The following is a 25,215-nucleotide window of genomic DNA, read 5'->3' on the forward strand; positions in this document are numbered from 1 at the left end:
CATCTGCCTGTCTTACTTGTGGGGCTCCAACTTCATCCAAGGACCATGGGCTCCTCCTCATCCGTCTTGTCCACTTCCATCTCCTCAATGTTCTGCTCTTCATCCACCTCCATGTCCTCGATGTTTTCGTCTGCATCTACATCCATGTCCTCAACCTGCTCTTCCACATCCACCTCCATCATTTCATCCTCCTTCTGCCCCATGTCCACTTGCATCTCCTCCACAGTGTCTCTGTTAGTCTGCAAGAGACAGCACAATGTCACAGTGGGGTTCCTGTCCCACACCATCCATTGCCACGTGGCTGCAGCCTGCTCAAGCACGCTGCCTCCTCCCTGAAATGGCACAGTACCTCCACTGGCGCAGCAGTGCTCATCCTGCTGGGATTGGTGCTCCAGAGCAGGCAGCAGGAAAAGGCCAGGCAGCAGCAGCAACAGCTGAGTGCTGCCGGGCAGAGCGCAGAGCGAGCGCCAACTGAGCGCTGGCAGCAGGCAGAGTGTCTGCTGTGGTGGTTTCCAGGTGCTGGACGTTCCACCTGGAACACTGTGGGAGCTGTGATGTCACAGAAGTTTCAGGGCCGCTCCACACTGGGAGGTGGGCATGGTGGAATGATGAAATCCTTGAATGGTTTGGTTTGGAAGGGACCCTAAAGATCGTCTGGTTCCAAGCTGAGCAGCCTCCCAGCACAGCAGGTTGCTGCGGCCCCTGTCCAAGCTGGCCTTGGATGTTGGTGGGCATGGGGTATGCACAGCCTCTCTGCGCTGGTCCCTGTGTCAGGGACAAGCACCCTGACAGGAAAGAACTTCTTGCCATCATGGAATGGATTCCAGCTCTTGCAGTTTCATCCCATTCCCCCTTGTTCTGTCACTTCAGTTGCTGACAAAGAGTCCTCTCCCATTTCCCTGTGGGTCAGGCTGTTCCTGCAGTGTCACACATGTGGCTGGAGCTGCAGCCAGGAGAGAGAGAAGCCAAGCTGCCAGAGAGAGGCAATGGGGAAAGTGACATGAGAGATGAGAGAAGAAGGAAAAAGTAGAGACATGCAAGGCATTGGGTTGGGTGGGCTGTGGCATTCATGCCTTTTATTAGAGGCCAGGTTCTCTGGTGCACTCAATGACTGTGATTGCGGCGTGTCCACAGTGAGCCCGTGTGAGCGAGCTGCACTCCCAGAGGCCGGAGCACACTTGCTTCAAGTGCTGATGAATGAGGCCAGAGACGGGTCTTTGTGTGGAACTCCAAACGCTGTGCATTGCCATGAAGAGGGTCCAGGGCCAGAGAGAAAATGAGGCTGGGGTCTGAGGGTTTCATTTGGGGGGGAGAAGGGGTGAAGCCAGGACCAGCAGGGGAGAAGAGAGAGGAGAACATTCTCTGGAGAGTAGATATAAGGAAAAAATGGCAGTTGAAGTGGGTGATAGCAACAAAACCTGCGGATTGCAAGAGGCTGCAAGTGGCCATGGGTGAGAGCCTTGCATTCAGAGGGGTTTCTCTGTTTCACCTTGGTCCCCTTTGCCCTAAGGTATTACAGTTGCAATGAGAGGCCCCTGGGCCTCCACAACTGCCCCCTTTTTCAAGAATGAAGGCTTCTGCCATGGACTTTTGCAAGCGTTGAGCAAAACTGGATAGAATAATCAAGACAATGAATACAAGAAACAAAGCCCACAAAACAGTCATGGCTAAAGATGAAAGCCAGCCTTTCATGCCCCAGTCTTTCAAAAGGCCAGTGAGCCAGTCGTTGTTGCCTTTTGTCTGGATCTTATTGATTTGATCTGTGAGCAGCTGGCCGCTCTGGTATACTGAGTCCCTATGTGAGAAGAGGTTGACATGCGTGGCCATGGGCAAGAAATTGTGGCTTGGCTGTGGAACCACCCATGCGAAGGCATGCGGCATAGTTAGGAGCATCCAGCTTCCTTCTGCAGTGGCAAGAAAGGACAGCATCCTTTGACTTTAGCTAATTTAGTAGTGGGAGGAGGCTTGGGTGGCCTGAAAGTAAAGAGATAGGGAGATTGCAATGTGAACCTTAAATTCTGGTCCCACTAAACTTTCTCTTCTGTAAGGCAAGGGTTTGAAGTCAGCTTATTAGAAGAATCAAATATCAAGGCTAGAATACAGTTTTTCCAATTGTTAAGCGGGATATCGCAGTTAGTGGTGTCTGAGCTCTCTTGGTGTTGGTGTGTGTGGTCCACACTGCTTAGGAGATCTTCTTCTGTCCTTCTTCTTCTTTTCCATGCTGCTGCTGTCTCTCTTAGGCTTTTGTTCTGTTTTTCTGATGGTGGCTCTGGTGTTTGCCTGGCCATTGGCAGAAGAGTTTGATGTTTTTTGCTGGGATCCGTCTTGGGCCTGCTGCTGTAGAGACTCAAGCATATCCTCCCTCCCAAGTAATGAATGGGAAAGGGCCCATAATTTGTTTGGATTCAGGGTCTTTGATCAAGACAGGTGGCTTTTCTTTTTATTGGGCTGCCAATTAAATATAAAATGCCTGATAACTGGGGGAGCTGTTGAAAAAGTTGAGCACATCAAGGGCCTTGGCCTCCAATGGGAGATAATATGTGGACTCCCTGTCTCTGTTGATCAAGGATCCTTTGGATGGAAGAGTGGGCCCTCTGGACTATGGACTGTCCTGTGGCAGAGTGTGGTATGGCTGTGACATGTTTTGTAGCCCACTGGTCAGAAAATGGTTGGAATCAGTGGGAGGTATAAGCAGGACCGTGATCAGTTTCAATTTCCTGTGGAACAGGGAAGGTGGAAAAGGCTAAAAAGGAACGTTTTATAGCATCTTTTGATTTTTCACCAGCATGGGCAGGGGCAGAAACCGCAGCGTTGTCGGTGTGGATTGAGACGGGGATGTATTTTAGTCTCCCAAAAGGGGCTTGGTGTGTGATGTGTGATTGCCCGATCTGGAGAGTCTTTAGTCCTCTTGGATTGAGTGCAGCTCTGACAGAAGCAAAGGCATGTTGCTGACCATTTGGGCAGGTGGCTGCCATGAATCTTGCCTGATCTTGGGTAATTTTAAAGATGCTGAGCGGTGCAGGAATGTGTTGATGGTAGAAGTGGTGGCGGATCCTAGCCTGGTCAGAAACATTCCGTAGGCAGGTTTGGAGAAGCATTGCTGAGACATCTGCTCTAGCATTGCCTACTATAAATGCAGGAAGGGTGGTATGAGACCTTGTGTGCATGATATAGTGTGGGTGTTGTCTGTGGGACAAAAGAGAAATGAAAGGGGAAAGCAAATGCTCTAGTTGGGGTTAGAAATGTCTTTGAAAATGGAATTTTCGGCCCGCTGCACTAGGCCATAGACATCTGCCGAATCAGTGATCAAATGAAGAGGTGCTCTGAAAGTGGAGAAGGTCCTAAGGACTGCAGTCAATTCAGCAATTTGGGCAGGGTGAGGATGCCCTGTCTTGGCTTTTGTCTCTTGAGCAATGCGGAGCCAGGGCAGTGCAGATCAGGGTGGGAAGCTGAGCCCGGAGCCATTGGAGGCTGCAAGGCTTAAACATCAGCCCCTGCAGCAGCCCAGATGCAGGTGCCACAGTTGCCAAGGCTGTCAAGGCCTTGAGAGCGGGCAGGTGGATTTTGCATCCCTGTGGGCTGATGGCGGCTCTGGAGCCAGGAGTGGCTGTGGCTGCAGCAGGAAGGGTGGCTGAAAGTTTGCTGCCTTGCTTTGGTGGCATGGCTGCAGGGGCCAGTGCAGTGAGAGCCCCCTCTGTGCTCAGCTCTTGGGGACGCGGCTGTGCCCCAGCCCAGGAGCAGCAGCAGTGGCCAGCGGCAGCAGTGGTGTCAGTGGGACCCCCTGTGCACAGGGAGCCCCAGCCGCGGGGTGGCCGTGGCAGCAGCCCCAGGGAGCTCCAGCCCCGGGATCCCGGAACAAGTGGAAATCCCAACTGTGCAAACGCTGCCTGTACCCAAAGGAATGACAAAGAGAAATGAGGTTTTAAAAAGAAGCCGTATTTATTTGCCCAAGATTGCCAAACTCTAGGATTTACAGAACACCTTTCATTACAACAATCCTTATAAGAACAAGAACAACAATAACAATCTACAGGATTTATTTACCTGGGATCCTATGGACTAACAATCTTCAAAACATATTTACAGAGAACTACTAACCTAAGAACATATTTACAAAAATCTTCTAACTATTCAAACATATATACACAGGCGTAATATGTACGGCCCTCATCTCCAGCAGTCCTGGAAGGAAGAAAGAAGCAAAGCTGGAGTCAGCTGCCAGCACTGGGCCCAGCTGGGCCCCAGGAGCTGGGACAGGGCTGGCAGGGCTGGTGTGGCCCCAGACAAGTGCAGGGCAGGCCAAGGCTGGTGCTTGTGGCAGCACAATCCAGGCCCCCTGCGAGCACTGTGTCCCTGAGCGGGGCCATCCAGCCCAGCCCCAGCCTGGCGTCAGGGCAGCCACTGTGTCTGTGGGCAGGGCATGGGAGCATCTGCCTGTCTTACTTGTGGGGCTCCAACTTCATCCAAGGACCATGGGCTCCTCCTCATCCGTCTTGTCCACTTCCATCTCCTCAATGTTCTGCTCTTCATCCACCTCCATGTCCTCGATGTTTTCGTCTGCATCTACATCCATGTCCTCAACCTGCTCTTCCACATCCACCTCCATCATTTCATCCTCCTTCTGCCCCATGTCCACTTGCATCTCCTCCACAGTGTCTCTGTTAGTCTGCAAGAGACAGCACAATGTCACAGTGGGGTTCCTGTCCCACACCATCCATTGCCACGTGGCTGCAGCCTGCTCAAGCACGCTGCCTCCTCCCTGAAATGGCACAGTACCTCCACTGGCGCAGCAGTGCTCATCCTGCTGGGATTGGTGCTCCAGAGCAGGCAGCAGGAAAAGGCCAGGCAGCAGCAGCAACAGCTGAGTGCTGCCGGGCAGAGCGCAGAGCGAGCGCCAACTGAGCGCTGGCAGCAGGCAGAGTGTCTGCTGTGGTGGTTTCCAGGTGCTGGACGTTCCACCTGGAACACTGTGGGAGCTGTGATGTCACAGAAGTTTCAGGGCCGCTCCACACTGGGAGGTGGGCATGGTGGAATGATGAAATCCTTGAATGGTTTGGCTTGGAAGGGACCCTAAAGATCATCTGGTTCCAAGCTGAGCAGCCTCCCAGCACAGCAGGTTGCTGCGGCCCCTGTCCAAGCTGGCCTTGGATGTTGGTGGGCATGGGGTATGCACAGCCTCTCTGCGCTGGTCCCTGTGTCAGGGACAAGCACCCTGACAGGAAAGAACTTCTTGCCATCATGGAATGGATTCCAGCTCTTGCAGTTTGATCCCATTCCCCCTTGTTCTGTCACTTCAGTTGCTGACAAAGAGTCCTCTCCCACTTCCCTGTGGGTCAGGCTGTTCCTGCAGTGTCACACATGTGGCTGAAGCTGCAGCCAGGAGAGAGAGAAGCCAAGCTGCCAGAGAGAGGCAATGGGGAAAGTGACATGAGAGATGAGAGAAGAAGGAAAAAGTAGAGACATGCAAGGCATTGGGTTGGGTGGGCTGTGGCATTCATGCCTTTTATTAGAGGCCAGGTTCTCTGGTGCACTCAATGACTGTGTGATTGCGGCCTGTCCACTGTGAGCCCGTGTGAACGAGCTGCACTCCCAGAGGCCGGAGCACACTTGCTTCAAGTGCTGATGAATGAGGCCAGAGACGGGTCTTTGTGTGGAACTCCAAACGCTGTGCATTGCCATGAAGAGGGTCCAGGGCCAGAGAGAAAATGAGGCTGGGGTCTGAGGGTTTCATTCGGGGGGGAGAAGGGGTGAAGCCAGGACCAGCAGGGGAGAAGAGAGAGGAGAACATTCTCTGGAGAGTAGATATAAGGAAAAAATGGCAGTTGAAGTGGGTGATAGCAACAAAACCTGCGGATTGCAAGAGGCTGCAAGTGGCCATGGGTGAGAGCCTTGCATTCAGAGGGGTTTCTCTGTTTCACCTTGGTCCCCTTTGCCCTAAGGTATTACAGTTGCAATGAGAGGCCCCTGGGCCTCCACAACTGCCCCCCTTTTTGTTCTCAAGAATGAAGGCTTCTGCCATGGACTTTTGCAAGCGTTGAGCAAAACCGGATAGAATAACCAAGACAATGAATACAAGAAACAAAGCCCACAAAACAGTCATGGCTAAAGATGAAAGCCAGCCTTTCATGCCCCAGTCTTTCAAAAGTCCAGTGAGCCAGTCGTTGTTGCCTTTTGTCTGGATCTTATTGATTTGATCTGTGAGCAGCTGGCCGCTCTGGTATACTGAGTCCCTATGTGAGAAGAGGTTGACATGCGTGGCCATGGGCAAGAAATTGTGGCTTGGCTGTGGAACCACCCATGCGAAGGCATGCGGCATAGTTAGGAGCATCCAGCTTCCTGCTGCAGTGGCAAGAAAGGACAGCATCCTTTGACTTTAGCTAATTTAGTAGTGGGAGGAGGCTTGGGTGGCCTGAAAGTAAAGAGATAGGGAGATTGCAATGTGAACCTTAAATTCTGGTCCCACTAAACTTTCTCTTCTGTAAGGCAAGGGTTTGAAGTCAGCTTATTAGAAGAATCAAATATCAAGGCTAGAATACAGTTTTTCCAATTGTTAAGCGGGATATCGCAGTTAGTGGTGTCTGAGCTCTCTTGGTGTTGGTGTGTGTGGTCCACACTGCTTAGGAGATCTTCTTCTGTCCTTCTTCTTCTTTTCCATGCTGCTGCTGTCTCTCTTAGGCTTTTGTTCTGTTTTTCTGATGGTGGCTCTGGTGTTTGCCTGGCCATTGGCAGAAGAGTTTGATGTTTTTTGCTGGGATCCGTCTTGGGCCTGCTGCTGTAGAGACACAAGCATATCCTCCCTCCCAAGTAATGAATGGGAAAGGGCCCATAATTTGTTTGGATTCAGGGTCTTTGATCAAGACAGGTGGCTTTTCTTTTTATTGGGCTGCCAATTAAATATAAAATGCCTGATAACTGGGGGAGCTGTTGAAAAAGTTGAGCACATCAAGGGCCTTGGCCTCCAATGGGAGATAATATGTGGACTCCCTGTCTCTGTTGATCAAGGATCCTTTGGATGGAAGAGTGGGCCCTCTGGACTATGGACTGTCCTGTGGCAGAGTGTGGTATGGCTGTGACATGTTTTGTAGCCCACTGGTCAGAAAATGGTTGGAATCAGTGGGAGGTATAAGCAGGACCATGATCAGTTTCAATTTCCTGTGGAACAGGGAAGGTGGAAAAGGCTAAAAAGGAACGTTTTATAGCATCTTTTGATTTTTCACCAGCATGGGCAGGGGCAGAAACCGCAGCGTTGTCGGTGTGGATTGAGACGGGGATGTATTTTAGTCTCCCAAAAGGGGCTTGGTGTGTGATGTGTGATTGCCCGATCTGGAGAGTCTTTAGTCCTCTTGGATTGAGTGCAGCTCTGACAGAAGCAAAGGCATGTTGCTGACCATTTGGGCAGGTGGCTGCCATGAATCTTGCCTGATCTTGGGTAATTTTAAAGATGCTGAGCGGTGCAGGAATGTGTTGATGGTAGAAGTGGTGGCGGATCCTAGCCTGGTCAGAAACATTCCGTAGGCAGGTTTGGAGAAGCATTGCTGAGACATCTGCTCTAGCATTGCCTACTATAAATGCAGGAAGGGTGGTATGAGACCTTGTGTGCATGATATAGTGTGGGTGTTGTCTGTGGGACAAAAGAGAAATGAAAGGGGAAAGCAAATGCTCTAGTTGGGTTTAGAAATGTCTTTGAAAATGGAATTTTCGGCCCGCTGCACTAGGCCATAGACATCTGCCGAATCAGTGATCAAATGAAGAGGTGCTCTGAAAGTGGAGAAGGTCCTAAGGACTGCAGTCAATTCAGCAATTTGGGCAGGGTGAGGATGCCCTGTCTTGGCTTTTGTCTCTTGAGCAATGCGGAGCCAGGGCAGTGCAGATCAGGGTGGGAAGCTGAGCCCGGAGCCATTGGAGGCTGCAAGGCTTAAACATCAGCCCCTGCAGCAGCCCAGATGCAGGTGCCACAGTTGCCAAGACTGTCAAGGCCTTGAGAGCGGGCAGGTGGATTTTGCATCCCTGTGGGCTGATGGCGGCTCTGGAGCCAGGAGTGGCTGTGGCTGCAGCAGGAAGGGTGGCTGAAAGTTTGCTGCCTTGCTTTGGTGGCATGGCTGCAGGGGCCAGTGCAGTGAGAGCCCCCTCTGTGCTCAGCTCTTGGGGACGCGGCTGTGCCCCAGCCCAGGAGCAGCAGCAGTGGCCAGCGGCAGCAGTGGTGTCAGTGGGACCCCCTGTGCACAGGGACCCCCAGCCGCGGGGTGGCCGTGGCAGCAGCCCCAGGGAGCTCCAGCCCCGGGATCCCGGAACAAGTGGAAATCCCAACTGTGCAAACGCTGCCTGTACCCAAAGGAATGACAAAGAGAAATGAGGTTTTAAAAAGAAGCCGTATTTATTTGCCCAAGATTGCCAAACTCTAGGATTTACAGAACACCTTTCATTACAACAATCCTTATAAGAACAAGAACAACAATAACAATCTACAGGATTTATTTACCTGGGATCCTATGGACTAACAATCTTCAAAACATATTTACAGAGAACTACTAACCTAAGAACATATTTACAAAAATCTTCTAACTATTCAAACATATATACACAGGCGTATTATGTACGGCCCTCATCTCCAGCAGTCCTGGAAGGAAGAAAGAAGCAAAGCTGGAGTCAGCTGCCAGCACTGGGCCCAGCTGGGCCCCAGGAGCTGGGACAGGGCTGGCAGGGCTGGTGTGGCCCCAGACAAATGCAGGGCCGGCCAGGGCTGGTGCTTGTGGCAGCACAATCCAGGCCCCCTGCGGGCAGCGTGTCCCTGAGCGGGGCCATCCAGCCCAGCCCCAGCCTGGCGTCAGGGCAGCCACTGTGTCTGTGGGCAGGGCATGGGAGCATCTGCCTGTCTTACTTGTGGGGCTCCAACTTCATCCAAGGACCATGGGCTCCTCCTCATCCATCTTGTCCACTTCCATCTCCTCAATGTTCTCCTCTTCATCCACCTCCATGTCCTCGATGTTTTCGTCTGCATCTACATCCATGTCCTCAACCTGCTCTTCCACATCCACCTCCATCATTTCATCCTCCTTCTGCCCCATGTCCACTTGCATCTCCTCCACAGTGTCTCTGGCAGTCTGCAAGAGACAGCACAATGTCACAGTGGGTTTCCTGTCCCACACCATCCATTGCCACGTGGCTGCATCCTGCTCAAGCAGGCTGCCTCCTCCCTGGAATGGCACAGTACCTCCACTGGCGCAGCAGTGCTCATCCTGCTGGGATTGGTGCTCCAGAGCAGGCAGCAGGAAAAGGCCAGGCAGCAGCAGCAACAGCTGAGTGCTGCCGGGCAGAGCGCAGAGCGAGCGCCAACTGAGCGCTGGCAGCAGGCAGAGTGTCTGCTGTGGTGGTTTCCAGGTGCTGGACGTTCCACCTGGAACACTGTGGGAGCTGTGATGTCACAGAAGTTTCAGGGCCGCTCCACACTGGGAGGTGGGCATGGTGGAATGATGAAATCCTTGAATGATTTGGCTTGGAAGGGACCCTAAAGATCATCTGGTTCCAAGCTGAGCAGCCTCCCAGCACAGCAGGTTGCTGCGTCCCCTGTCCAAGCTGGCCTTGGATGTTGGTGGGCATGGGGTATGCACAGGCTCTCTGCGCTGGTCCCTGTGTCAGGGACAAGCACCCTGACAGGAAAGAACTTCTTGCCATCATGGAATGGATTCCAGCTCTTGCAGTTTGATCCCATTCCCCCTTGTTCTGTCACTTCAGTTGCTGACAAAGAGTCCTCTCCCATTTCCCTGTGGGTCAGGCTGTTCCTGCAGTGTCACACATGTGGCTGAAGCTGCAGGCAGGAGAGAGAGAAGCCAAGCTGCCAGAGAGAGGAAATGGGGAAAGTGACATGAGAGATGAGAGAAGAAGGAAAAAGTAGAGACATGCAAGGCATTGGGTTGGGTGGGCTGTGGCATTCGTGCCTTTTATTAGAAGCCAGGTTCTCTGGTGCACTCAATGACTGTGTGATTGCGGCGTGTCCACAGTGAGCCCGTGTGAGCGAGCTGCACTCCCAGAGGCCGGAGCACACTTGCTTCAAGTGCTGATGAATGAGGCCAGAGACGGGTCTTTGTGTGGAACTCCAAACGCTGTGCATTGCCATGAAGAGGGTCCAGGGCCAGAGAGAAAATGAGGCTGGGGTCTGAGGGTTTCATTTGGGGGGGAGAAGGGGTGAAGCCAGGACCAGCAGGGGAGAAGAGAGAGGAGAACATTCTCTGGAGAGTAGATATAAGGAAAAAATGGCAGTTGAAGTGGGTGATAGCAACAAAACCTGCAGATTGCAAGAGGCTGCAAGTGGCCATGGGTGAGAGCCTTGCATTCAGAGGGGTTTCTCTGTTTCACCTTGGTCCCCTTTGCCCTAAGGTATTACAGTTGCAATGAGAGGCCCCTGGGCCTCCACAACTGCCCCCCTTTTTGTTCTCAAGAATGAAGGCTTCTGCCATGGACTTTTGCAAGCGTTGAGCAAAACCGGATAGAATAACCAAGACAATGAATACAAGAAACAAAGCCCACAAAACAGTCATGGCTAAAGATGAAAGCCAGCCTTTCATGCCCCAGTCTTTCAAAAGTCCAGTGAGCCAGTCGTTGTTGCCTTTTGTCTGGATCTTATTGATTTGATCTGTGAGCAGCTGGCCGCTCTGGTATACTGAGTCCCTATGTGAGAAGAGGTTGACATGCGTGGCCATGGGCAAGAAATTGTGGCTTGGCTGTGGAACCACCCATGCGAAGGCATGCGGCATAGTTAGGAGCATCCAGCTTCCTGCTGCAGTGGCAAGAAAGGACAGCATCCTTTGACTTTAGCTAATTTAGTAGTGGGAGGAGGCTTGGGTGGCCTGAAAGTAAAGAGATAGGGAGATTGCAATGTGAACCTTAAATTCTGGTCCCACTAAACTTTCTCTTCTGTAAGGCAAGGGTTTGAAGTCAGCTTATTAGAAGAATCAAATATCAAGGCTAGAATACAGTTTTTCCAATTGTTAAGCGGGATATCGCAGTTAGTGGTGTCTGAGCTCTCTTGGTGTTGGTGTGTGTGGTCCACACTGCTTAGGAGATCTTCTTCTGTCCTTCTTCTTCTTTTCCATGCTGCTGCTGTCTCTCTTAGGCTTTTGTTCTGTTTTTCTGATGGTGGCTCTGGTGTTTGCCTGGCCATTGGCAGAAGAGTTTGATGTTTTTTGCTGGGATCCGTCTTGGGCCTGCTGCTGTAGAGACACAAGCATATCCTCCCTCCCAAGTAATGAATGGGAAAGGGCCCATAATTTGTTTGGATTCAGGGTCTTTGATCAAGACAGGTGGCTTTTCTTTTTATTGGGCTGCCAATTAAATATAAAATGCCTGATAACTGGGGGAGCTGTTGAAAAAGTTGAGCACATCAAGGGCCTTGGCCTCCAATGGGAGATAATATGTGGACTCCCTGTCTCTGTTGATCAAGGATCCTTTGGATGGAAGAGTGGGCCCTCTGGACTATGGACTGTCCTGTGGCAGAGTGTGGTATGGCTGTGACATGTTTTGTAGCCCACTGGTCAGAAAATGGTTGGAATCAGTGGGAGGTATAAGCAGGACCATGATCAGTTTCAATTTCCTGTGGAACAGGGAAGGTGGAAAAGGCTAAAAAGGAACGTTTTATAGCATCTTTTGATTTTTCACCAGCATGGGCAGGGGCAGAAACCGCAGCGTTGTCGGTGTGGATTGAGACGGGGATGTATTTTAGTCTCCCAAAAGGGGCTTGGTGTGTGATGTGTGATTGCCCGATCTGGAGAGTCTTTAGTCCTCTTGGATTGAGTGCAGCTCTGACAGAAGCAAAGGCATGTTGCTGACCATTTGGGCAGGTGGCTGCCATGAATCTTGCCTGATCTTGGGTAATTTTAAAGATGCTGAGCGGTGCAGGAATGTGTTGATGGTAGAAGTGGTGGCGGATCCTAGCCTGGTCAGAAACATTCCGTAGGCAGGTTTGGAGAAGCATTGCTGAGACATCTGCTCTAGCATTGCCTACTATAAATGCAGGAAGGGTGGTATGAGACCTTGTGTGCATGATATAGTGTGGGTGTTGTCTGTGGGACAAAAGAGAAATGAAAGGGGAAAGCAAATGCTCTAGTTGGGGTTAGAAATGTCTTTGAAAATGGAATTTTCGGCCCGCTGCACTAGGCCATAGACATCTGCCGAATCAGTGATCAAATGAAGAGGTGCTCTGAAAGTGGAGAAGGTCCTAAGGACTGCAGTCAATTCAGCAATTTGGGCAGGGTGAGGATGCCCTGTCTTGGCTTTTGTCTCTTGAGCAATGCGGAGCCAGGGCAGTGCAGATCAGGGTGGGAAGCTGAGCCCGGAGCCATTGGAGGCTGCAAGGCTTAAACATCAGCCCCTGCAGCAGCCCAGATGCAGGTGCCACAGTTGCCAAGACTGTCAAGGCCTTGAGAGCGGGCAGGTGGATTTTGCATCCCTGTGGGCTGATGGCGGCTCTGGAGCCAGGAGTGGCTGTGGCTGCAGCAGGAAGGGTGGCTGAAAGTTTGCTGCCTTGCTTTGGTGGCATGGCTGCAGGGGCCAGTGCAGTGAGAGCCCCCTCTGTGCTCAGCTCTTGGGGACGCGGCTGTGCCCCAGCCCAGGAGCAGCAGCAGTGGCCAGCGGCAGCAGTGGTGTCAGTGGGACCCCCTGTGCACAGGGACCCCCAGCCGCGGGGTGGCCGTGGCAGCAGCCCCAGGGAGCTCCAGCCCCGGGATCCCGGAACAAGTGGAAATCCCAACTGTGCAAACGCTGCCTGTACCCAAAGGAATGACAAAGAGAAATGAGGTTTTAAAAAGAAGCCGTATTTATTTGCCCAAGATTGCCAAACTCTAGGATTTACAGAACACCTTTCATTACAACAATCCTTATAAGAACAAGAACAACAATAACAATCTACAGGATTTATTTACCTGGGATCCTATGGACTAACAATCTTCAAAACATATTTACAGAGAACTACTAACCTAAGAACATATTTACAAAAATCTTCTAACTATTCAAACATATATACACAGGCGTAATATGTACGGCCCTCATCTCCAGCAGTCCTGGAAGGAAGAAAGAAGCAAAGCTGGAGTCAGCTGCCAGCACTGGGCCCAGCTGGGCCCCAGGAGCTGGGACAGGGCTGGCAGGGCTGGTGTGGCCCCAGACAAATGCAGGGCCGGCCAGGGCTGGTGCTTGTGGCAGCACAATCCAGGCCCCCTGCGGGCAGCGTGTCCCTGAGCGGGGCCATCCAGCCCAGCCCCAGCCTGGCGTCAGGGCAGCCACTGTGTCTGTGGGCAGGGCATGGGAGCATCTGCCTGTCTTACTTGTGGGGCTCCAACTTCATCCAAGGACCATGGGCTCCTCCTCATCCATCTTGTCCACTTCCATCTCCTCAATGTTCTCCTCTTCATCCACCTCCATGTCCTCGATGTTTTCGTCTGCATCTACATCCATGTCCTCAACCTGCTCTTCCACATCCACCTCCATCATTTCATCCTCCTTCTGCCCCATGTCCACTTGCATCTCCTCCACAGTGTCTCTGGCAGTCTGCAAGAGACAGCACAATGTCACAGTGGGTTTCCTGTCCCACACCATCCATTGCCACGTGGCTGCATCCTGCTCAAGCAGGCTGCCTCCTCCCTGGAATGGCACAGTACCTCCACTGGCGCAGCAGTGCTCATCCTGCTGGGATTGGTGCTCCAGAGCAGGCAGCAGGAAAAGGCCAGGCAGCAGCAGCAACAGCTGAGTGCTGACGGGCAGAGCGCAGAGCGAGCGCCAACTGAGCGCTGGCAGCAGGCAGAGTGTCTGCTGTGGTGGTTTCCAGGTGCTGGACGTTCCACCTGGAACACTGTGGGAGCTGTGATGTCACAGAAGTTTCAGGGCCGCTCCACACTGGGAGGTGGGCATGGTGGAATGATGAAATCCTTGAATGATTTGGCTTGGAAGGGACCCTAAAGATCATCTGGTTCCAAGCTGAGCAGCCTCCCAGCACAGCAGGTTGCTGCGTCCCCTGTCCAAGCTGGCCTTGGATGTTGGTGGGCATGGGGTATGCACAGGCTCTCTGCGCTGGTCCCTGTGTCAGGGACAAGCACCCTGACAGGAAAGAACTTCTTGCCATCATGGAATGGATTCCAGCTCTTGCAGTTTGATCCCATTCCCCCTTGTTCTGTCACTTCAGTTGCTGACAAAGAGTCCTCTCCCATTTCCCTGTGGGTCAGGCTGTTCCTGCAGTGTCACACATGTGGCTGAAGCTGCAGGCAGGAGAGAGAGAAGCCAAGCTGCCAGAGAGAGGAAATGGGGAAAGTGACATGAGAGATGAGAGAAGAAGGAAAAAGTAGAGACATGCAAGGCATTGGGTTGGGTGGGCTGTGGCATTCGTGCCTTTTATTAGAAGCCAGGTTCTCTGGTGCACTCAATGACTGTGTGATTGCGGCGTGTCCACAGTGAGCCCGTGTGAGCGAGCTGCACTCCCAGAGGCCGGAGCACACTTGCTTCAAGTGCTGATGAATGAGGCCAGAGACGGGTCTTTGTGTGGAACTCCAAACGCTGTGCATTGCCATGAAGAGGGTCCAGGGCCAGAGAGAAAATGAGGCTGGGGTCTGAGGGTTTCATTCGGGGGGGAGAAGGGGTGAAGCCAGGACCAGCAGGGGAGAAGAGAGAGGAGAACATTCTCTGGAGAGTAGATATAAGGAAAAAATGGCAGTTGAAGTGGGTGATAGCAACAAAACCTGCGGATTGCAAGAGGCTGCAAGTGGCCATGGGTGAGAGCCTTGCATTCAGAAGGGTTTCTCTGTTTCACCTTGGTCCCCTTTGCCCTAAGGTATTACAGTTGCAATGAGTGGCCCCTGGGCCTCCACAACTGCCCCCCTTTTTGTTCTCAAGAATGAAGGCTTCTGCCATGGACTTTTGCAAGCGTTGAGCAAAACCGGATAGAATAACCAAGACAATGAATACAAGAAACACAGCCCACAAAACAGTCTTGGCTAAAGATGAAAGCCAGCCTTTCATGCCCCAGTCTTTCAAAAGTCCAGTGAGCCAGTCGTTGTTGCCTTTTGTCTGGATCTTATTGATTTGATCTGTGAGCAGCTGGCCGCTCTGGTATACTGAGTCCCTATGTGAGAAGAGGTTGACATGCGTGGCCATGGGCAAGAAATTGTGGCTTGGCTGTGGAACCACCCATGCGAAGGCATGCAGCATAGTTAGGAGCATCCAGCTTCCTGCTGCAGTGGCAAGAAAGGACAGCATCCTTTGACTTTAGCTAATTTAGTAGTGGGAGGAGGCTTGGGTGGCCTGAAAGTATAGAGATAGGGAGATTGCAATGTGAAACTGAAATTCTGGTCCCACTAAACTTTCTCTTCTGTAAGGCAAGGGATTGAAGTCAGCTTATTAGAAGAATCAAATATCAAGGCTAGAATACAGTTTTTCCAATTGTTAAGCGGTATATCGCAGTTAGTGGTGTCTGAGCTCTCTCGGTGTTGGTCTGTGTGGTCCACACTGCTTAGGAGATCTTCTGTCCTTCTTCTTCTTTTCCAGGCTGCTGCTGTCTCTCTTAGGCTTTTGTTCCGTTTTTCTGATGGTGGCTCTGGTGTTTGCCTGGCCATTGGCAGAAGAGTTTGATGTTTTTTGCTGGGATCCGTCTTGGGCCTGCTGCTGTAGAGACACAAGCATATCCTCCCTCCCAAGTAATGAATGGGAAAGGGCCCATAATTTGTTTGGATTCAGGGTCTTTGATCAAGACAGGTGGCTTTTCTTTTTATTGGGCTGCCAATTAAATATAAAATGCCTGATGACTGGGGGAGCTGTTCAAAAAGTTGAGCACATCAAGGGCCTTGGCCAGTCTCTCAATGGGAGATAATATGTGGACTCCCTGTCTCTGTTGATCAAGGATCCTTTGGATGGAAGAGTGGGCCCTCTGGACTATGGACTGTCCTGTGGCAGAGTGTGGTATGGCTGTGACATGTTTTGTAGCCCACTGGTCAGAAAATGGTTGGAATCAGTGGGAGGTATAAGCAGGACCGTGATCAGTTTCAATTTCCTGTGGAACAGGGAAGGTGGAAAAGGCTAAAAAGGAACGTTTTATAGCATCTTTTGATTTTTCACCAGCATGGGCAGGGGCAGAAACCGCAGCGTTGTCGGTGTGGATTGAGACGGGGATGTATTTTAGTCTCCCAAAAGGGGCTTTGTGTGTGATGTGTGATTGCCCGATCTGGAGAGTCTTTAGTCCTCTTGGATTGAGTGCAGCTCTGACAGAAGCAAAGGCACGTTGCTGACCATTTGGGCAGGTGGCTGCCATGAATCTTGCCTGATCTTGGGTAATTTTAAAGATGCTGAGCGGTGCAGGAATGTGTTGATGGTAGAAGTAGTGGCGGATCCTAGCCTGGTCAGAAACATTCCGTAGGCAGGTTTGGAGAAGCATTGCTGAGGCATCTGCTCTAGCATTGCCTACTATAAATGCAGGAAGGGTGGTATGAGACCTTGTGTGCATGATATAGTGTGGGTGTTGTCTGTGGGACAAAAGAGAAATGAAAGGGGAAAGCAAATGCTCTAGTTGGGGTTAGAAATGTCTTTGAAAATAGAATTTTCGGCCCGCTGCACTAGGTCATAGACATCTGCCGAATCAGTGATCAAATGAAGAGGTTCTTTAAAAGTGGAGAAGGTCCTAAGGACTGCAGTCAATTCAGCAATTTGGGCAGGGTGAGGATCCCCTGGCTTGGCTTTTGTCTCTTGAGCAATGCGGAGCCAGGGCAGTGCAGATCAGGGTGGGAAGCTGAGCCCGGAGCCTTTGGAGGCTGCAAGCCTTAAACATCAGCCCCTGCAGCAGCCCAGATGCAGGTGCCACAGTTGCCAAGGCTGTCAAGGCCTTGAGAGCGGGCAGGTGGATTTTGCATCCCTGTGGGCTGATGGCGGCTCTGGAGCCAGGAGTGGCTGTGGCTGCAGCAGGAAGGGTGGCTGAAAGTTTCCTGCCTTGCTTTGGTGGCATGGCTGCAGGGGCCAGTGCAGTGAGAGCCCCCTCTGTGCTGGTGACAGCTCAGCTCTTGGGGACGCGGCTGTGCCCCAGCCCAGGAGCAGCAGCAGTGGCCAGCGGCAGCAATGGTGTCAGTGGGACCCCCTGTGCACAGGGACCCCCAGCCGCGGGGTGGCCGTGGCAGCAGCCCCAGGGAGCTCCAGCCCCGGGATCCCGGAACCAGTGGAAATCCCAACGGTGCAAACGCTGCCTGTACCCAAAGGAATGACAAAGAGAAATGAGGTTTTAAAAAGAAGCCGTATTTATTTGCCCAAGATTGCCAAACTCTAGGATTTACAGAACACCTTTCATTACAACAATCCTTATAAGAACAACAACAACAATAACAATCTACAGGATTTATTTACCTGGGATCCTATGGACTAAGAATCTTCAAAACATATTTACAGAGAACTACTAACCTAAGAACATATTTACAAAAATCTTCTAACTATTCAAACATATATACACAGGTGTAATATGTACGGCCCTCATCTCCAGCAGTCCTGGAAGGAAGAAAGAAGCAAAGCTGGAGTCAGCTGCCAGCACTGGGCCCAGCTGGGCCCCAGGAGCTGGGACAGGGCTGGCAGGGCTGGTGTGGCCCCAGACAAGTGCAGGGCAGGCCAAGGCTGGTGCTTGTGGCAGCACAATCCAGGCCCCCTGCGGGCAGCGTGTCCCTGAGCGGGGCCATCCAGCCCAGCCCCAGCCTGGCGTCAGGGCAGCCACTGTGTCTGTGGGCAGGGCATGGGAGCATCTGCCTGTCTTACTTGTGGGGCTCCAACTTCATCCAAGGACCATGGGCTCCTCCTCATCCATCTTGTCCACTTCCATCTCCTCAATGTTCTCCTCTTCATCCACCTCCATGTCCTCGATGTTTTCGTCTGCATCTACATCCATGTCCTCAACCTGCTCTTCCACATCCACCTCCATCATTTCATCCTCCTTCTGCCCCATGTCCACTTGCATCTCCTCCACAGTGTCTCTGGCAGTCTGCAAGAGACAGCACAATGTCACAGTGGGTTTCCTGTCCCACACCATCCATTGCCACGTGGCTGCATCCTGCTCAAGCAGGCTGCCTCCTCCCTGGAATGGCACAGTACCTCCACTGGCGCAGCAGTGCTCATCCTGCTGGGATTGGTGCTCCAGAGCAGGCAGCAGGAAAAGGCCAGGCAGCAGCAGCAACAGCTGAGTGCTGACGGGCAGAGCGCAGAGCGAGCGCCAACTGAGCGCTGGCAGCAGGCAGAGTGTCTGCTGTGGTGGTTTCCAGGTGCTGGATGTTCCACCTGGAGCACTGTGGGAGCTGTGATGTCACAGAAGTTTCAGGGCCGCTCCACACTGGGAGGTGGGCATGGTGGAATGATGAAATCCTTGAATGGTTTGGCTTGGAAGGGACCCTAAAGATCATCTGGTTCCAAGCTGAGCAGCCTCCCAGCACAGCAGGTTGCTGCGGCCCCTGTCCAAGCTGGCCTTGGATGTTGGTGGGCATGGGGTATGCACAGGCTCTCTGCGCTGGTCCCTGTGTCAGGGACAAGCACCCTGACAGGAAAGAACTTCTTGCCATCATGGAATGGATTCCAGCTCTTGCAGTTTGATCCCATTCCCCCTTGTTCTGTCACTTCAGTTGCTGACAAAGAGTCCTCTCCCATTTCCCTGTGGGTCAGGCTGTTCCTGCAGTGTCACACATGTGGCTGAAGCTGCAGGCAGGAGAGAGAGAAGCCAAGCTGCCAGAGAGAGGAAATGGGGAAAGTGACATGAGAGATGAGAGAAGAAGGAAAAAGTAGAGACATGCAAGGCATTGGGTTGGGTGGGCTGTGGCATTCATGCCTTTTATTAGAAGCCAGGTTCTCTGGTGCACTCAATGACTGTGTGATTGCGGCGTGTCCACAGTGAGCCCGTGTGAGCGAGCTGCACTCCCAGAGGCCGGAGCACACTTGCTTCAAGTGCTGATGAATGAGGCCAGAGACGGGTCTTTGTGTGGAACTCGAAACGCTGTGCATTGCCATGAAGAGGGTCCAGGGCCAGAGAGAAAATGAGGCTGGGGTCTGAAGGTTTCATTCGGGGGGGAGAAGGGGTGAAGCCAGGACCAGCAGGGGAGAAGAGAGAGGAGAACATTCTCTGGAGAGTAGATATAAGGAAAAAATGGCAGTTGAAGTGGGTGATAGCAACAAAACCTGCGGATTGCAAGAGGCTGCAAGTGGCCATGGGTGAGAGCCTTGCATTCAGAGGGGTTTCTCTGTTTCACCTTGGTCCCCTTTGCCCTAAGGTATTACAGTTGCAATGAGAGGCCCCTGGGCCTCCACAACTGCCCCCCTTTTTGTTCTCAAGAATGAAGGCTTCTGCCATGGACTTTTGCAAGCGTTGAGCAAAACCGGATAGAATAACCAAGACAATGAATACAAGAAACAAAGCCCACAAAGCAGTCTTGGCTAAAGATGAAAGCCAGCCTTTCATGCCCCAGTCTTTCAACAGTCCAGTGAGCCAGTCGTTGTTGCCTTTTGTCTGGATCTTATTGATTTGATCTGTGAGCAGCTGGCCGCTCTGGTATACTGAGTCCCTATGTGAGAAGAGGTTGACATGCGTGGCCATGGGCAAGAAATTGTGGCTTGGCTGTGGAACCACCCATGCGAAGGCATGCAGCATAGTTAGGAGCATCCAGCTTCCTGCTGCAGTGGCAAGAAAGGACAGCATCCTTTGACTTTAGCTAATTTAGTAGTGGGAGGAGGCTTGGGTGGCCTGAAAGTATAGAGATAGGGAGATTGCAATGTGAAACTAAAATTCTGGTCCCACTAAACTTTCTCTTCTGTTAGGCAAGGGTTGAAGTCAGCTTATTAGAAGAATCAAATATCAAGGCTAGAATACAGTTTTTCCAATTGTTAAGCGGTATATCGCAGTTAGTAGTGTCTGAGCTCTCTTGGTGTTGGTCTGTGTGGTCCACACTGCTTAGGAGATCTTCTTCTGTCCTTCTTCTTCTTTTCCAGGCTGCTGCTGTCTCTCTTAGGCTTTTGTTCCGTTTTTCTGATGGTGGCTCTGGTGTTTGCCTGGCCATTGGCAGAAGGGTTTGATGTTTTTTGCTGGGATCCGTCTTGGGCGTGCTGCTGTAGAGACACAAGCATATCCTCTCCCCCAAGTAATGAATGGGAAAGGGCCCATAATTTGTTTGGATTCAGGGTCTTTGATCAAGACAGGTGGCTTTTCTTTTTATTGGGCTGCCAATTAAATCTAAAATGCCTGATGACTGGGGGAGTTGTTCAAAAAGTTGAGCACATCAAGGGCCTTGGCCAGTCTCTCAATGGGAGATAATATGTGGACTCCCTGTCTCTGTTGATCAAGGATCCTTTGGATGGAAGAGTGGGCCCTCTGGACTATGGACTGTCCTGTTGCAGAGTGGATTGAGTGCAGCTCTGACAGAAGCAAAGGCATGTTGCTGACCATTTGGGCAGGTGGCTGCCATGAATCTTGCCTGATCTTGGGTAATTTTAAAGATGCTGAGCGGTGCAGGAATGTGTTGATGGTAGAAGTGGTGGTGGATCCTAGCCTGGTCAGAAACATTCCGTAGGCAGGTTTGGAGAAGCATTGCTGAGGCATCTGCTCTAGCATTGCCTACTATAAATGCAGGAAGGGTGGTATGAGACCTTGTGTGCATGATATAGTGTGGGTGTTGTCTGTGGGACAAAAGAGAAATGAAAGGGGAAAGCAAATGCTCTAGTTGGGGTTAGAAATGTCTTTGAAAATGGAATTTTCGGCCCGCTGCACTAGGTCATAGACATCTGCCGAATCAGTGATCAAATGAAGAGGTTCTTTGAAAGTGGAGAAGGTCCTAAGGACTGCAGTCAATTCAGCAATTTGGGCAGGGTGAGGATGCCCTGTCTTGGCTTTTGTCTCTTGAGCAATGCGGAGCCAGGGCAGTGCAGATCAGGGTGGGAAGCTGAGCCCGGAGCCATTGGAGGCTGCAAGGCTTAAACATCAGCCCCTGCAGCAGCCCAGATGCAGGTGCCACAGTTGCCAAGACTGTCAAGGCCTTGAGAGCGGGCAGGTGGATTTTGCATCCCTGTGGGCTGATGGCGGCTCTGGAGCCAGGAGTGGCTGTGGCTGCAGCAGGAAGGGTGGCTGAAAGTTTGCTGCCTTGCTTTGGTGGCATGGCTGCAGGGGCCAGTGCAGCGAGAGCCCCCTCTGTGCTGGTGACAGCTCAGCTCTTGGGGACGCAGCTGTGCCCCAGCCCAGGAGCAGCAGCAGTGGCCAGCGGCAGCAGTGGTGTCAGTGGGACCCCCTGTGCACAGGGACCCCCAGCCGCGGGGTGGCCGTGGCAGCAGCCCCAGGGAGCTCCAGCCCCGGGATCCCGGAACAAGTGGAAGTCCCAACGGTGCAAACGCTGTCTGTGCCTCTTGGGTTTTCTTTGATTGAGGGGATTTCGAGGTATGTTAAAAGTCTCTTTTTCTCTAACTTAGCTGTCGAAGGAAGAGTTGAGAAGTATGTGCTGCACGCTCTTAAGGTTGATTTTTATGTTTTGTCTAAAACATTTTTTGTCTGGCCTGCTGAGGTTTGTTCAGCAGCTCAGCTTAAGTTACTCTTTTTGCCTCTTGGGTTGGTGTTATCTTTTATATTAAAAAGTGCGTATACTATGTTTACAATAAGGTTTTAATACCTATTACTTATGTTAGATAGTGACTTTCTACTTGAAACCAATTTGTGAATGGCAATATCGTCTTTCATATGGATGCTAGGGAGAAGAAAGAGGAAGGACAGGGCACGCCCAAATTTTTCTATCTATGTAGAGAATTCCAAACTCTTTCGTACCAGGTTCAAAACCTCCATGTACAGTGCTCTAAATGTTTTGTGTTCACTTTGTGATTACTATTTCTAGACTATCTAAATTGTTGTGACTTTTAATTCTTGACATAAAGGTGGTAACTTGCTTTATGAGTTAAATTCAAAGGCCCAGGGGTCTTTGGCTACATGCCAGGGTCTCCGAAGCCCCTGCCAGGGTTTTAAAGCTTCCTGGCTGGGGCTGGAATCATTTAGGATGGTCAGGGGGACATCCAGGGTTCTGACAGTGCCCAAAGGAATGAGAAAGAGAAGTGAAGTTTTATAAAGAATCATTATTTATTTGCTGAACATCGGCAAACACGAGGATTTACAGAACACCTTCCATTACAACAATCCTTATAACAACAACAACAACAATCTACCGCACATATTTCCATGGGATCCTATGGAGTAACAATCTTCAAAACATATTTACAGAGAACTACTAACCTAAGAACATATTTACAAAAATATTCTAACTTTTCAAACATATCTACACAGGCGTAATATGTACGGCCGTCATCTCCAGCAGTCCTGGAAGGAAGGAAGGAAGAAGCAAACTTGCAGTCTGCTGCCAGCACTGGGCCCAGCTGGGCCCCAGGAGCTGGGACAGGGCTGGCAGGGCTGGTGTGGCCCCAGGCAAGTGCAGGGCAGGCCAGGGCTGGTGCTTGTGGCAGCACAATCCAGGCCCTCTGCGGGCAGCGTGTCCCTGAGCGGGGCCATCCAGCCCAGCCCCAGCCTGGCGTCAGGGCAGCCACTGTGTCTGTGGGCAGGGCATGGGGAGCATCCCCGCTGAGCCTGCCCTGGACCAGCCTGAGGCTGTTCCCTCTGCTCCTGTGCCTGTTCCTGGGAGCACAGCCCGAAACCCAGCTGTCCCTCCTGTCAGGGAGTTGTGCAGAGGCAGAAGGGCCCCCTGAGCCTCCTTTTCTCCAGGCTGAGCCCCTTTGCATCTGCCTCAGCCCCTCCTGGGGCTCCAGCCAGGATAGAATCCTGGTGCTGTACGAAGAGCAGTGTACAGACCTGCCATAGTTGCCTTTGTCAGCACATTTTAAACTTTCCTGGCTACAGAAAGGCTCTGCAGCAAACACACGAGTCAAGTCAGCAGGGACAGTGCCAATGTCCTTTGGCAATGCGTGCGGCCCGGCCCGGCCCGTCCCGCGCTCGGTGCCGCAGTTGCCTGGTAACCGCGCCCGGGCCCTCAGCGTCTGTGCCGGCGCCGCGGCCTCAGCGCCAGAGCTCGGCCCTGGCTGCTCGTTCGCAGCCTCGGCGCCTTCAGGCGGCTGCACTCGGCCATTGCCACGGCAGTTGTTGGCACAGCATTGGTTTCTGTCAGTCACTGCTGTCAATTGGCAGAGAATTGGTCTCTGTGAGCGACTCCGGAACTCGCAAAGCATTGGTCTTTGCGAGGGAGTCCTGAATTTCCTTTGAAGGTAAAGATTGACTCAAATTGTACTTTCTGGTTTTGTCCCATCTGTGCTCTGAAAGAGAATGCCACAGGGAGATACAGGATGGTGGCATGTACAGCTGAGGGGATGAACAATAGATGGTCTACTGATGGTGCTTTTTGCTCACTGAACAAATGCAACATTTCCTAAGTACACTAGTTTATAGAGTTTTTCCTGTAGTATTTATTTAAACTACTTATAGGTGAGTGAGTTCTGTTCAAATTTCAGTGGGTTGTTATGATCTGGTTATTAAAATTATTAAGGAGGTGCCCCTGAATTAAGGTGCAAAATGAGACCATCTGCCAAAGTGGATAGTCTGGATTTTATGTAACAGTAAATGTGAGGAAGAGAGAGGGAGAAAGAAATAGAAAAAGGAGGGGGGGACGGAGGTTGATGGGAAGTGGGCATGAAAGAGAGTGACAGAGACAGATTTAGTAGAAAAGATCACCATTCCATGGATCCCATCCCATCCCATTCAATCCTCTTCTGGTCTTCTCTGTGGTGAGGTTTCGCAAAATGTAAGACTCCAATGGATGAATGCGGATTTGGGCAAGGTGGGACAGCCCAGGTACCTCCCTGGGGAAGGGCAAGTTGGGCTCTGTCTTTTGCTACTTTCAAATAATATACATTGTTAGCACCAGTATATCCTTTGAGTCTGCCACGAATTGGGCAGTGGATTTTCGGATCTGTTGTGTTACTTTGCATGCCATGCAGTCATCTGGTGCAAGGCCTCAGAAATGGCTCTGGGGGCACTTTGGGGGTCTTTGATGGGCTATGACACCCCCTGAGCTGCCCCTGATGGGAATGTCCCCTGGATGTGGCCTTCTGGGGGTGGGGGTTGTAGAGCTGAGCCAGTTTGTGTGAGGGAGGATGGGTGTCCACTGCCCCTTACCAGTGATTGTGCCACAGACCCAAAATTTCCTCCTGCCCCTCTGTTGATGGGAGGTGTGTGTGCAAACCTGGCCTCAGCAGACGAGTCTGTGGCTGTGACTTGCCCAGCCTGAAGGCAGACAGAGCTGATTTTCAGGACAGCTGCTGGCTGTGGCTTTGGTGTGGATCTATTTTTCTCCCTTGGCCTTGTTCACTTCTCCCGAGACCTGAGCTAATGGGGCAATAGTGTCACCTTTATCTTGCCTCAAGTTCCCTTGTGGGGCTGAACTCCCAGTCTCAAGTTCCAGTCAGGAGGCATTTTCAGGGAAGGGTGGGCTTGGGTGCTCTCAGCTTCTTTGTACAGTTTTGTCACAATTGGAAAAAAGTCCTTTGTAGCAATATTTAAGCCATGAGCCATAACATTGCAGTCTCTCCCAAGTCCAGTGAGGAGCAGCTGAGAGAGCAGGGGTTTTTTAGTCTAAAGAAGAGGAGGTCCACTCAAGCTGGTTTTAAGTAATATTTAAGCTACAGCTTTGTCGGTTCTAAGTATTATTAATGTTCAGCTTTTTAGCTCCAGATTTCAGCAAGATCCATTTTTGAATTGCACAAGGGAGCCATCTAGTCCAAATAAAGTCCAACTAGAGGCCTAACAATACTAGCTACTTATGCCAAGCAAGCACTTAGCTACTTTCAAATGATATAAAATGTTTAGCAGCAGTGTATGCCTTGAGTCTGCCACGAATTGGGTTCTGGATTTTCAGAGTTCCATTGTTGCTCCTTCCAGTTTTGCTGAGGCCTTGTTGCTCCTCTGTGACACCCTCCCTTCAGAATGGCTTCTGGATTCCTGAAAAAGACACCGACACCTCGTCTTTTGCTGAGGGAAAGACTGCAGCCTAACACTGTGAGTAGCCAGTGGGGCTGTGCTCAGGCTGGCAAGTGCCCTGGTGTCCCTGGTGTCCCTGCCCCTGTTGTCCAGCAGCGCTGGGAAGCTGCAGAGCCCCTGCCCAGCTCTTTGTGCCGTGCTGCTGTTGGTGGGGGCTGTCCTGGTGCAGTAGGGAACACTGTGTGATGTTTCAGGGACAGCCCAGCGCCTTGCCTGGCTGT

General features: G+C 51.6%; 1 protein-coding gene across 5 annotated transcripts in view; it reads left to right on the top strand.

Moving 5' to 3' along the window:
* LOC135303950 (hydrocephalus-inducing protein-like) overlaps nucleotides 1–25,215 on the top strand; it is a 75,704-nt gene that overhangs the window by 22,140 nt on the left and 28,349 nt on the right. For 3 of the 5 annotated variants that reach the window (XM_064426254.1, XM_064426255.1, XM_064426257.1), the window contains exon 1: nucleotides 23,031–25,012. The gene's annotated coding sequence lies outside the window, so the exon portion shown is untranslated. Of the gene's footprint in view, nucleotides 1–23,030; nucleotides 25,013–25,215 lie in introns of those variants that run through there. The other 2 variants (XM_064426250.1, XM_064426251.1) reach the window with 2 other exon arrangements.

Source organism: Passer domesticus, chromosome 6, assembly GCF_036417665.1.
Source record: "Passer domesticus isolate bPasDom1 chromosome 6, bPasDom1.hap1, whole genome shotgun sequence".
Classification (NCBI taxonomy): Eukaryota; Metazoa; Chordata; class Aves; order Passeriformes; family Passeridae; genus Passer; species Passer domesticus.